General features: G+C 38.1%; 1 pseudogene; it reads left to right on the top strand.

Moving 5' to 3' along the window:
- Nucleotides 1–588: 588 nt before the first annotated feature.
- On the top strand, nt 589–2,036 carry LOC127489881 (glyceraldehyde-3-phosphate dehydrogenase-like; annotated as a pseudogene).
- The last annotated feature ends 12,969 nt before the right edge of the window (nt 2,037–15,005 follow it).

Consider the following 15,005-nt stretch of genomic DNA (forward strand, 5'->3'; position numbering starts at 1 on the left):
AGGAGGCAGCAGTAATAGTTCAAGTAATTGAGTCTCTGCCACCTACATGTGAGACCTGAACTGTACTTCCATGTCCCGACTCCAGCCCCAGCCCGGTGCTGACCATTACAGGTATTTGGGAACAGAACCAATGGATGGGTACTCACTCTCCCTATCCATCTCTTTCTCTCTCTTTTTGCCTTTGAGATAAATTTTTTAAAGGAAGAAATAAAAGCTAAGATTGAAATTTGATGCAGGAAAATGAAAATTATAAAAAATAATAAAGACTAAAAGAACAGCAAGCAAAAGATGAGAGTTTAAAACATATGTAAAACTAAGAACTCAATAAATTATTTGAATAATATATTAAAGAAAATTAGATGAAAAACAAGTCAAAAGAAACTAAAATATAGCACAGAAAATTCAGGAAAGAAAGCTAAATTATAGCTTGAGAACTTATAATAATTGTTCCATTAGAGACCCAAAAGAAGAGATGAGGCTGGATCAGAGGCAATATCTATAAAGGAAAGAAGATGAGCTCTCTGCTCCTCCAGCTTTGACAGAACACCACATCTTCTCATGCAGTGGCAGCCACATCTTTGAGACCCAATGGTGAAGGTCAGAGTAAATGGATTTGGCCATACTGACTGGCTGGTCACTGTGCATGCTTTTAACTCTAGCACTGTGGATGCTGTCATCATCAAAGACCTCAATTGCATGGTCTACATGTTCCAGTATGATTCCTCCAGGGAAAGTTCAATGACAGAGTCAAGTCTAAGAATGTGAAGTTTGTCATTAATGAGAAACCTATCTCCATCTTCTAGTAGCAAGAATTCACCAATGTCAGCTGATAATGACTATGCTGTAGAGTCCCATGTTTTCCTCACTAACAGGATTGTTAGTGAGGATTGGAGCTCACTTGAAGAGTGAGTCATCAACTCTGCCTCCTCTGCTTATATCCCCATATTTGTGAAGTGTGTGAATCATAAGAAGTATGACAACTCCCTCGAAAGCATCAGCAGTGCCTCCTGCACTACCAACGTCTTAGCCCCCCTGGCCAAGATCATCCATGACAACTTTGGCATCATGGAGGGACTCATGACCTCAAATCCACATCATCATTGCCACCCAGAAGACTGTAAATAACCCCTCTGGAAAACTATAGGGTGATGGCTGTGGGGCTGTTCAGAACACCATCCCTGCATCTACAACCCAATGTTGTGGATAAGGTCATCCCCTAGATGAATGAGAAAATCACTGGGGTGGCCTTCTGTGTGCCCTCCCTCAATGTACCAGTTATGGATCTGATCTGTCTGGAGAAATCTACTGAATATGATGATATGATGACATCAAGAAGGTATTGAAGCAGATTCTTTTTTTTTTTTTTTTTTTTTTTTTTTTTTTTTTTTTTTGACAGGCAGAGTGGATAGTGAGAGAGAGAGAGACAGAGAGAAAGGTCTTCCTTTGCCGTTGGTTCACCCTTCAATGGCCGCCACGGCTGGCGCGCTGCGGCCGGCATACCGTGCTGATCCGAAGGCAGGAGCCAGGTCCTTCTCCTGGTCTCCCATGGGGTGCAGGGCCCAAGTACTTGGGCCATCCTCCACTGCCTTCCCTGGCCACAGCAGAGAGCTGGCCTGGAAGAGGGGCAACCGGGACAGAATGCGGCGCCCCGACCAGGACTAGAACCCGGTGTGCCGGCGCCGCTAGGTGGAGGATTAGCCTATTGAGCCGCGGCGCCGGCCGTGAAGCAGATTCTATAAAGGGAATCCTGGGCTACACTGAGGACCAGGTTAGCTTCTAAAATTTAAACATTATCACTGACTCCTATACCTTCTATGCTGGAGCTAACATACCCTCAATGATTACTTTATTAAACTCATTTTCTGGATGACAATGAATCTGGCTACAGCAAGAGAGTGGTGAACCTTAAAGTCCACATGGCCTCCAACAAGTCAGAACCCCCCTGGACCACCTGCTGCAGCAAGAACACCAAAGGAAGAGAGAGGCCCTCTGCTGCTAGAGAGCCCCTGCCTTCATTTAGTCCTTCAACACACTAAGAATCTCCCCGTCTCAGTTTCTATCCCACACTCCCTGAATAAGGGGAGGGGACTAGGGAGCCCTACCTTGTCATATACTATCAACAAAATATGCTGTGCCCAGTCAAAATTAAAAGAAAAAGGTGAGAATATTTAAACATTGATAAAAGACAATACCACAGAGTTCAATACATTTCAAGAAACACACCCCCCAAAAAAATTCTACGCCTAGCCACATATCTAAAGACAGAAAATAAAGACTAAGAGGAAATTGTCAAAGCAGCCAGATCAAAATGACCTTCCAAAGATCCAAAGTTAGAATCCCAGCTGTCTTCACAATAACAATGGAAGAACTGCACACTGTGTTCAATATGAATACTATCGGTATTCTATAGCCAGTGAAAAATATACTCCAAAAATGAAGAGAAAATACTAACAATTTAGACTTAAAAATAATATCAGGAGACTGATACTAAAGGAAATTTTAAAGAATATACTTTATGCAAAATAAAACCTTGGAAGCTTCAAACGTGACAAGAATATAAGACAAGTATGATGATAAATGTATGAGTAAAGATGAAAGATATTGGCTGTATAAATTTAAAAATATATTTTATAGCATTTAAAATATTTAGTACAAAATTCCTGACAATCATAGCATGTAATTTAGAGGAGTAGTAAGTGAAGTCAAACTCCTCTAAGTTTCTTTGTGTTATCTGGAAAAAGGGTGTACTTTTATTTATGTTGAAAGAGTGTAAATTCTAATTAGTTACAGCATCATTAAGTATTAGTGAATAGTTTCTATAATTGTAAGTAGATTTTTCAATTTTGAAAGCAATCACAAAAAGAATAAAATAAAATGCATAATTTCCAAACTAGATTTTTTAAAAGGGGAAATCATAATTAAATCCAAAAGAAGGCAATGAAGAAAAGAAAAAGAAACAAATGATTGATGGGACAAATAGAAGGAACAAAACAAAAGCATGGATTCAAATCTAAACACTCCACAATTTCGGTAAAGGGACAGAACCTCAGAATTAGAATGCCTTCCCCCAACCCAGGTACAGGACAGGCTGAAACAATCACAGGCTTGCCCTGGGCACAGAGGGAGGCAAGCAGCCCTGTAAATTGGCAGCCTGGAGGAGCAGAACAAAAGGCATGCTTCCTTAGGGCAACTTAGTCAAGTGGGTCCCATAAGAAAGTAGGGGATCCAGTGCCCACTTCCTTTTCCCAAATTTAGAAAGAAAATAATTCACTGTTCACCTAGGAAGAATGCAGGAGAGGACAGAGAGAGGTCACAAAAATAACAATAATTGGAAAAACTAGGGCAAAGTCAGGACAATCCCACTGAAATATTTATTTTCTAGTCTAGGTTATCATGACATATTTGTTTAAGGGGTACAAGCGGGAAAGATTAGAAAGGGACAAGTGATTATACATAGAAGGGAAATTTTAAAAAAGCTGTAAAAATCCATACCACAGATACATAGGATTAAAGAGAATGAGAATGAGATAGTTTAGCTGTTAGGACAAAAACAGTAAACAGCAATAGGAGGAGATATAAATGATCGGGGAGACACCTGGAAAAAAAATTGGTTAACACAAAACTTCAAATGACATACAATTCCTTCAAGGCTGTGTGTCTGTCTTATCTTGCCCCCCTTGAAAAATATCAGTGGCACAAAAGCACTTTTCAGAAGGATGCATTTTTCAGCTAAAATTGGAGAGAGTTTCAGTCAAAGGGCTCAAATAAAGATAGAAAAGATATCATCTCAATCCTTCCATCTTTAAAAATACTCTAAAGTCAGACAGCTCACAAGGATAAAAATATACCTCATATTTAAAGACCTCTAGGGAAAGATTTTACACGCCATCTCAGTAATTAATTTCAGCACTTAACATGACCTCTTTTTATCAATTAAATTAATTATTCAGAACTCATATAAGAGTTTATTTAAATTAAGACTTAAATTAAGTTTATTTAAACTTAAATTTATATAAACTTAAATTAAGTTTATTTAAATTAAATTAAGAGTTTATTTAAATTATTTTAAAACCTGAAATAACTTAACCTACAGCTTATAGCTAATTTTTTTCTTCCTCCAAGAAGGCATTTATTATAAGAGCTCTATAAGGCTGGTGGTAAGATACCCTGTCAAGTTCTCAAGCAAATCTAAGACTCACAAAAGTAAAAGCTGCACAAAAATGAAAGGCACAGAAAGAGTACCACTCTATCACCATCACTTGACAGACTTGGAGTTAGTGCAGGATTTATAACGCTGAAGTGAACTGCTTGACTTTGCAGAAATCAATGAAAGCAAAATTCAATTTAAACATTTTATTAGAATAACATAAATTGTAAGACGTGACTTTCCTGTCATAGTAAATCATCAGGATTGGTAAAGATTACTAGAGGTAGAACCAGAAAATCATCATTCAGGCTTATGAATTAATGCCCTTGCAAGTAGAATATTGAGCTCTTTTTGGTCCATCAGAAAAGTAAATTTGAGCCAATTCTGTATTCTACAAGCATAAGGAACTGCAGTGTAGCATTCTATTCACATCAGCTATCCCTGGAGATAGTGACTGGTATGGCCAAGTTAATTATACAATAATATACATCTATTATCAAAATTACTGAAATGTGGAAGGCAGTCTTGTTATGCATTCTCCTTTTCAAACACAATGATAGAGCTGGAGAACTGGAAACATTAGCAAGAACATGACACTAAACTAGCCTGTGCTGCTGGCTCTCATGAACCCAATCCCAAAGAATCAAAAACAAAACCAAACAAAGCAAAACCAAAAGGGAATCATATGCATTTTTAAAAGGAAGCTTTTATTTAATGAATACAAATTTCACAGGTACAACTTTAGGAATATAGTGGTTCTTCACCCCATACCTACTCCCCACCCCCACTTCCATCCCATCTCCTACTCCCTCTCCCATCCCATTCTTCATAAGATTTATTTTAATTAACTTTATATACAGAAGATCAACTCTATACTAAGTAAAGATTTCAACAATTTGCATCCACACACACAAAGTATAAAGTACTGTCTGGGAATAAGTTTTACAGTTAATTGTCATAGTAAAACTCATTAAGGACAGGGGTCCTACATGGGGAGTAAGTGCACAGTGGCTTCTATTGTTATTTTAACAATTAGCACTCTTATGTATGACATCAGTGATCACCCAAGGCTCTTGACATGAACTTCCAAGGCTATGGAAGCCTTTTGAGTCCAAAAATTCTGTCAGTATTTAGACAGGGCCATAAGCAAAGTGGAAGTTCTCTCCTCCCTTCAGAGAAAAGTACACCCTTCTTTGATGGCCCCTTCTTTCCACTGGGCTCTAACTCACAGAGATCCATCATGTAGAACATTTTTTGCCACAGAGTCTTGTCTTTCCATGCCTGAAATGCTCTCATGGGCTTTTCAGACAGATCCAAATGCCTTAAGGGTTGATTCTGAGGTCAGAGTGCTGTTTAGGGCGTTTGTCATTCTGAGTCTGCTGTGTGGACTGCTTTCCATGTTGGAACATTCTCTCCTTTTTAATTTTATCTATTGTTATTACCAGACACTTGCTCTTATTTTTGTGATCCCTTTGACAGTTAATCCTATCTATATGACCAATAAAATACTTAATATGATCACTTTAACATGTAAGATGGCATTATTACCACCCTGCTTAATGGGATTTGGAGTCCCAAGGCAAGTTTTTAGCTTTACCCTTAAGGGTAAGTTCCTGGGAATGTGTGCAGAACTGTACAGATCCTCTCTCTCTTATTCCCAATCTTATTTTTTACTGGGATCTATTTTCATTTGACTTTATATACCTATGATTAATTCTATGTCAAGTAAAGAGTTCAACCAATAGTATTAAGTAGAAAAAAAATAATAAAAAATAAAATAATAAACTGTTCCTCAACAGTCAAGACAAGGGCTGTTCAAGTCATTGCTTCTCATAGTGTCAATTTCACTTCTTCAGGTTTCCTTTTGGGTGCTCTGTTAGTTATCACAGATCAGGGAAAACATATAGTATTTGTCCCTTTGGGACTCACTTATTTCACTAAGTATGATGTTTTCCAGATTCATCTATCTTGTTGCAAATGACCCAATTTCATTTTTTACCACTGTGTAGTATTTCCTAGGGCATATATCCCATAATTTCTTTACCCAGTCTTCCATTGATGGGCATTTAGGTTGATTCCTTGTCATAGCTATTGGTGAATTGAGCTGCAATAAACATCGGGGTGCAGATAACTCTTTTATTTGTTGATTTCATTTCCCTTGGGTAAATTCCAAGTAATGGGATGGCTGGGTCATATGGTTGAACTATATTCAGATTTCTGAGGTATCTCCATACTGTGGCCCATAGTGGTTTTACCAGTTTACATTCCTACCAACAGTGGATTAGGGTACCTTTTTTCCCACATCCTCACCAGCATTTGTTGTTTGTTAATTTCTGTATGAAAGGCATTTTAACTGGGGTGAGGTGAACCTCATTGTGGTTTTGATTTGCATTTCCCTGATGGCTAGTGATCCTGAACATTTTTTCATGTGTCTGTAGGCCATTTGCATGTCCTCTTTTGAGAAATGCCTGTTTAAGTCCTTTGCCCATTTTTTGACTGGGTTGTTTGTTTTGTTGTTGTGTTTTTTGATCATTTTATATATTCTGGTTATTAATCCTTTATCAGTTACATGGTTTGCAAATGATTTCTCCCCATCAGTTGGTTACCTCTTTACTTTCCTGACTGTTTCTTTTGCCATACAGAAGCTTCTCAATTTGATGTAATCCCATTTTTAAATTTTGGCCTTTTTTGCCTGTGCCTCTGGGGTCTTTTCCAGGAACTCTTTGCTTGTGCCAATGTCTTGCAGGGTTTCCCCAATACTCTTTATCAATTTGATGGTATTGGGTAATAGATTTAGGTATTTAATCCGTTTTGAATGGATTTTTGTGTAAGGTGTAAGGTAGGGGTCCTGCTTCATACTTCTGCATGTGGAAATCCAGTTTTCCTAGCACCATTTGTTGAAGAGTCTTTCCTTGCTCCAGGGAATCTTTTTATCTCCTTGGTTGAATATAAGTTGGTTGTAGATGTTTGGCTTGATTTCTGGCATTTCTATTCTGTTCCATTGGTCTCTCAATCTGTTTTTGTACCAGTACCAAGCTGTTTTGATTAAAACTGCACTGTAGTATGTCCTGAAATCTGGTATTGTGATGTCTCCCCCTTTGTTTTTGTTATATAAGATTGCTTTAGCTATTCGAGGTCTCCTATGTTTCCAAATGAATTTCAGCATCATTTTTTCTAGATCTGAGAAGAATGTCTTTGGTATTTTGATTGGTATTGCATTGAATCTGTAAGTTACTTTCAGTAGAATGCACATTTTGATGATATTGATTCTTCCAATCCATGAACATGGACATTTTTTCCATATTTTTGTGTCTTCCTCTATTTCTTTCTTTAATATTTTGTGATTTTCATTGTAGAGATCTTTGACACCCTTGTTTAAATTTATTCCAAGGTAGCTGTTTTTTTGTAGCTATTGTGAATAGCTACAAAATAATCCTTTCCTAGGCATGGCAATATCTGAATCACATGCATTTTAGAAGTGTAAGGACAAATTTTTAGAATGAAGAGGCTTGTATCTAGGTTCGGCTTTGGTAAACAAGTAACTTGTCTGCCAGATGACCTTCTCCTGCTCCTTGAGAGCCTGGCCAGTTCCCAGGGAGGAAGATAAAGGAATGTTTCTGATAAACAGGTGGGCATGCTTCGTGTCTCGGCTCTCTGGCCAAGATCCGAGACGGGACACACTGCTTGCCTAAAATCTTGGCAATGAGCTCCCTTTGTCCTTGGAGGCTTTAAGAGGGAGCCAGAGCAAGCCTCTGCTGCTGCTGTTCCATCCCGGGGGAACACGCAGTCATGCTGGACATTGAACGTGCCCGTGATGACTACTGATGATGTTTGGCTCTCAGTATGGATCCTTTTCCGGTGCTGTGTGAACATTGCCTAGTGGTAAATTCCCGGGTTGAGTCCCTACTCTTAGAGACCCCCCCCCCCTTCTTTCTCTCTCTCTCTCTCTCTGCCCTACTTCTTAAAATTTGCTACTTAAATAAACTACTTGTTTCTTTATACTACAAGGCTTACAGAGCATTTCTTGTGGATCGAACAGCAGACAGCTAAGAAATAATTTGCTGTCACAAGAAGCTAACCTAAAACCAAAAGAGACCCATGAGCATTCAGGAAGCAGAGAGAAAATGGCAACCCAAATTCACCAGGAGGTCAAAAAACTCAGGCTGGAGCTCAGACTCCTCTCCTTGGGCACTCTTTAGAAGCCAAGGTTTCAAATACCCCAGGGGAATGTAAGCTTAAAATGAAGAATGGCATTTAAAGAGCATAAGTGCTATAAAACAAAGTACAACAAACAATATGATAGCAGGCACAGATGATTTAATGAAACATTATGCATGTAAGATAAGCATAAAATTAAGGATCAGTCACATGGTGCAGAAACAAGAATTTTCAAGACCAAATAAAGAATCATGAAAGGCAGCAAGGATATCAAGAAGGATACCTCAGAAGGACTGAGCAATGCATTAGCAAATGGAACATATGTGCTATATAATGAATATATGTAAGAGATATGTGAATGGTATTACCATTTGTATAAAAATATAATGGAAGTCCTGGATTAAGATAACAAAGTAAGAAGAAGGAAGTATTGAAAGAATTCATGACCAACAATTTCTCAGAATTAAAGATGAAACACTTTGGATTGCAAAGGCTCATTGAGTACCAAGGGCCAAAAAGAAGAAGGAGAAGGAAAAAAATAAACCAAAACCACAACAACAAAAAAAACAAAATCTGGACATCAATGGCAAAACTCAAGAACTTCAAAATCTAACAGAAACTTACAAAAGCTTCCAGAAAGTAGAAGTAATTCAGCTGTAAAAAATAAAATGAAAGTTATTAATCTTTTTAAAAAAAACATATTTATTTATTTAATTGAAAGTGAGAGCCACAGAGACAGAGGGAGAGACAGAAAAAGATCTTCCATCCATGGGTTCACTCCCCAGATGGCCACATCCACTGGGGCTGGGCTAGGCCAAAGCCAGGAGCCAGAAGCTTCTTCCAGGGCTCCTCTGTGGCTGACAGAGGCCCAAGGACTTGGGCCATCTTCCACTGCTTTTACCAGGCCATCAGAAGGGAGCTGGATCAGAAGTGGAGCAGCCGGGACTCAAATTGGCACCCATACATGTTGCCAGTGTCAAAGGCAGTGACTTTACCCACTATGCAACAACACCAGCCCCATTATCAGTCTTCTCAACAGCTACACTAAAGGCAATGGCAGGCCGGCGCCGTGGCTCCCTAGGCTAATCCTCCGCCTTGCGGCGCCGGCACACCGGGTTCTAGTCCCGGTTGGGATGCCGGATTCTGTCCCGGTTGCCCCTCTTCCAGGCCAGCTCTCTGCTATGGCCCGGGAGTGCAGTGGAGGATGGCCCAAGTACTTGGCCCTGCACCCCATGGGAGACCAGGAGAAGCACCTGGTTCCTGCCATCGGATCAGTGCAGTGCGCCGGCCGCAGCACGCCGGCCACGCCGGCTTTTGGAGGGTTAACCAACGGCAAGAGGAAGACCTTTCACTCTGTCTCTCTCTCTCTCTCACTGTCCACTCTGCCTGTCAAAAAATAAAAAATTTTAAAAAAATAATAAAAAAATAAAGGCAATGGCAAAATATTTTTAGTGTTTTAGGAAAAAAAAATTGAATATATAATTTTATGTCGAATAAAACTATTACTTAAATGTAAGAAGACAATAAGGATATTCCTTGTATATAAAGCCCTGGAAAGTTTACCACACAGCAACTATTATGAAAACACTCTTAGAAAAAGTATTCTAAAAGGAAGGAAAAAATAAAAAAGCCAGGGGCAGGTGTTGTGGCACGGAAAGTTATGCCCTGACATGTGGCACTGGCATCCCATGTCTGAGTCTCAGTTCAATTCCTGGGTGCTCCATTTCTGATCCAGCTCCCTGCTATTGCACCTGGGAAAGCATTGAAAGATGGTCCAAGTGCTTGGGCCCAACATGGGAGACCTCAAAGAAGCTCCTGGTTTCTAACAGACCCAGCCCTGGCTTTTGTAGGAATTTGGAGAGTGAACTAGTAGATATAAGATCTCTCTCAATTTCTCTCTCTCTCCTGCCTGCCCATCACTCTTTCAAATAAATAAATCTTCAAAAAAAAAAATAGATTCAAATTCAAGCAGTATGACTCAGATCCACAGTCTTTGGGGGAACATATATTTATGAAACCAAAATAAACATAAAGGTAGTTCCTAATAAGTTTAAAGTAACCGCCAGATAAATAAAAACAAAAAATATGTAACTATCTAACCAGCAGAAGTACAATTGATTTATTCGATGGAAGGAAGGAAAAGAGAAACCAATAAACAAAAGCATGATAAAGAGATATGAATTAAGTGATCTCATTAGCTCTAAATATAATAATTAAAATAAATGTAAATTGTTGAACTAACCAATAAAAAGAAATAAGGTTCATACTGGCTTTAAAAATAGATAAAAATAAGGGCCAAAAATAAATTTTATTGTTGGGTTGGGCATTTGGCAGAGCAGTTAAGACACCACTTGGGATACCCACATCCCATATCAGAGCACTTGGGTTCAAGTCATAACTCTGCCTCCAATTTCAGCTTTCTGCTAACACGTGAGCTGGAAGGCAACAGGTAATCTCTCAAGTACTTGAGCTTGCCATCCATGTGGGAAACCCAGATTGAGTTCCTGGCTCCTGGATTCAGTCTGGCTCAAGCTCAGCTTTTGTAGGCATTTAGAGAAGTGAACCAGCAAATGTGAGATATTTGTCTGAATGTCTATCTGAATGTCTGTCTCTGTCTCTCGGCCTTTTAAATAAAATAATAAATTGTCTGCAGAGACATACTTAAACACAGAAAATTTGAAAATGGAGAGAAGGAAAAAGATCTGATAGATGAGGATGAACCAAAAGAAAGCCAGAGAAGCAATTTTAATGTCAACGAAATGAATTCAAAGCTGACAATGGCAGGGGGAAATATGAATATTATATACAGATAAAAAGAATGCAAATCAAAGAGATGCAAGGCTATACACCTAAGTACACAACACAATTTCAAATAATAATTCCCCTTTATTGATGCCCACTATTCAAATACTGTTCCAATGAGCTTTTGCTGTATTAACTCATTTTACCCTCAACAGCTCTCTGAGATAAACATTATTATCTTCTGCTTCACAGACGGGGAAACTGAGGCATTGAAAGCTTAAGACTTACATAAAAACACTCAAACCACTGACGCAGAGCCCACATTCCCAACTTTTTTGCCACTATTCTAAGTTATAAAGTACCAGCTGACAGATTTTTAAAGGAGATAAATCAAGAATCAGTCATAGATATGTCTGGAAATCTTAACACACCTTAGAGAAAGATAGGTCAGATAGATAACAAATAAATTACTAGAATAGGGTCAGCAAATTGCAGCCTGTGGGCTGACTGCCTAGTTTTGTAATTAAAATGTTATTGGAAGATAGCCATGCTAATTTATTTGCATATTTTCAAAAGCTACTTTTCCATTACAATAGCAGACTTGAGTGATTTGGACAGAAAACACATGGAATGCAAAGCCTGAAATATTTACTATCTATCCTTCAAGGAACATTTCCTAGAACCTGCAATGGAGGATTTACACAACGAAATTCACCAGCTTGACAGAAACAGTACTTTCATCAAGAGTCTATACATATCCCAGAAGGTACATCAACTTCATTGCTAAATGCTCTAATTCTACCCTCCTTGCATAATACCACAGCAATCCAAAATATAACCCTATCCATAGTATTAAAGAATAAAGTAAACATAAGGATAAGGCTAAAAATAAAAAATATGAAAACCAATGCCTTAAGAAAAAGCATTTGAGTGTGACAGTTAAATGCACATACCTTTAATGCTTCATTTCAGGAGTGCAGAGGTCTAAGTTAGTAAAATATCTCAATGCAACAGTGAACATTTGTCAGATTTTTTAAAAGCATTTATTGCACAGCTATTTGAATCTACTGCACATCACTTGGAGGAGAAAGAGAGAATTATAGCAGATAGGAGTCTGGGCTTTGGAATTGAGTGGCAAGAATCCCACCCTCCACTCTGCCCCTATGAGCCTATGTCTCAAGAGGGAAATCACATACGATTCTGTGCCCAAACAAAGGCTAATAACAGTACACACTTGATTGTAGAGTCATTGAAAGGAATAAATGAAATGATGTAAAATAAAGGGTATTGGCACACCTACCACACAGGAAGTTTTCAGTAGATATCATTAAATAGTTTCATAGAGAATTGTAAATAATTGGGAAATCAATGTGACCAGAAACAGTGCTATATTATATATTTCTCTCTTTTATTATCTTTTTCTGGTTGTAGCAGCTGTAGTAGTTAGATTTTGAGAGTACAGGCTATTCTTGAGAGCATTTCAGGCATGGAAATCCAAGACACTGTGGCAAAAACGGTTCTACATGAAGGAACTCTGTGAGTGAGACCCCAGTGGAAAGAAGGGCCATCAAAGAAAGATGTACTTTTCTCTGAAGGGAGGAGAGAACTTCCACTTTGCATATGGCCAGGACTAACGACCAACAGAGTTTGTGAACCCTAAAGGCTTCCATAGCCTTGGCAGCTCATGTCAAGAGCCTTGGGTGATTACTGATGTCATAAATAAGAGTGTCAGTTGTTAAATCAACAACAGGAGTCACTGTTCACTTGCTCCCCATGTAGGACCTCTATCCTTAATGAGTTGTATTATGAGAATTAACAGTAAAACTTGTCTTCAAACAGTACTTTATACTTTGTGTGTCTGTGTGGGTGCAAATAGCTGAAATCTCTACTTAGTATAGAGTCAGCTTTCTGTATATAAAGTCAATTAAAAATTAATCTTAATGGAAAATAGAATGGGAGAGGGAGTGGGAGGTGAGATAGGAATGGGGGTGGGAGGGCAGGAATAGGGGGAAGGAACACTATATCCCTAAAAGCTGTACATATGAAAATTTGTATTCATTAAATAAAAACCTTAAAAAGAGAGAGAGTATAGGTTACTGCTGTCCACTATTTTCTTACTAAGAAATCCATGAATATAAATAAGAACACTGAAGAAGAGGAAGTAGGGGAAAGAGTTTGATTTTTGTGGTAAGGGGAGACTAGAGCTCAAGTGTAAAAAAAAAAAATCCAAGTTTAGGAGGCCATCTTTTATTTGGGTTTGTAGATACTTCCTAATATTAACTATCCCTTGTGACAAGGCAGGAATGTTTTTATAATCTGTACCATAGAAAGGAAGATGTTAGTTCTAAGGTCTTCTCTGCTAGGAAATCAGTTTTAAGAACAGAAAAGGAAAGAATCTTTACTCTTAACTCTAACTCTAAGTAAGATACTGTAGAAAAAGCTGTATCTCATTCTGACCAAGAATGAAAAGATACAGAAACGGGGTTATTAGACTTCAAAAGCAATAAATGCGACTCACCAAAATTTAGGGAATCAATTTCTTGTTATACAAACATCGGAAATAAAAGCAGAGCAAGAAAAGTTCACAATTCAAAGATCTTGTTCAGGAGCACAACTTGGATCCAGAATACGTAATGAATGATACTCAGAGGGAAAGTTTAACTTTATCTTTGGATAAACATTTAATTTGAACATTCAAACTCAAAGCATAACCATAACCTCTGTAACAAAGGAAGCTTGGGGATGGCAGTGGAGATTAGAATGCATTCATCATTTTAGGTGCTGTAAAAAGTCGTGAACTCTTGTGAGAAATCTCTAATTGGAAATATTACCAATAGTATAATTAGGATGGTTTGACTTAAGGCTGACATTGTGTCATGGACTCCCCGTGATCTGTGACTCTAAAATAGGAGACTCTCCTTTGTGATCCATCTTTTTCTGAAGGCTTTTTCTCTCTTATGCTTGTTAAGTTCTATAGAGCAGCTTGCTCTATTAACTCATCAAGCCTAGTCTATAAATACCACAGTTGGTAATTCTAATTCAGACAATAACTTAGAAGTATTTCCAAATAACTTCTGAAAAATTAATAGTCTGGGTTGTGTTGCTTTTGTCAAATGTTACACTGATTATATTAAAGCCTATATTTTAATAAGTTATAATATAACTACACAGGAAAAATAATTAAAACTATTTTCAGACTGCATCTATTGATGTACCTTTTCCTAGGGTATTCAGGAAAAAGGTTTTTTTTTTGTTTCCAAATATTTTTGTTGATTTAGGACTATGCACAAAATATATATCTGTGCTGTCTCTCAAAATGCAGAAGCAACACCAAGCAACTTGGAATTTGATGCAGATTTCCTTCTGATACTTACTGAACAGTAAAAAAGAAAAAAATCATAAAATCTCATCTCTGTAGGCTATGCTTGTGCTAATGCAATCAAATGGAATAAACAGGAAAAGGATTATAAAATTGTTTCCGGGGGTGATTACTATTTTTTAAACTTGTTCTTCAGGTTGTATCTTATCACACTTCTGTTTATGCTTTATCCAGGATGTAAGATTGGATGATTTGCCTCTGTCAGATGTTGAAGCCTAGGTAAAATAAACAGTTTTCATTTTGTGCCATAAAACTTCAGTCCAGAAGGCCATCATAATAACTCAGGGATAAAAGCAGAACACAGAGCAGTGCCAACAAAACATTTTTCATTCTCCTCTAGCTTCATCCAACCGAAAGGACTGACAGCACAACTATGAAACATTAACCAGCGCTAGACTCTGTCCCTTCAAAGTCCTGACCTCCTGAGACTTCCATTTGTCCCACGTGCCTATATATCAGTTTCCCTAGTGAGGACATGAGGATCCCCATACACTGCTGTGGTTTGGCTGAAGGTGAAACTACATCTCTCTTTCTAACTAGTTTTACCACAGAACAGATTTATGTTTAATTTTCCTTGTT

The sequence above is a fragment of the Oryctolagus cuniculus genome, chromosome 2, assembly GCF_964237555.1.
Source record: "Oryctolagus cuniculus chromosome 2, mOryCun1.1, whole genome shotgun sequence".
Lineage (NCBI taxonomy): Eukaryota > Metazoa > Chordata > Mammalia > Lagomorpha > Leporidae > Oryctolagus > Oryctolagus cuniculus.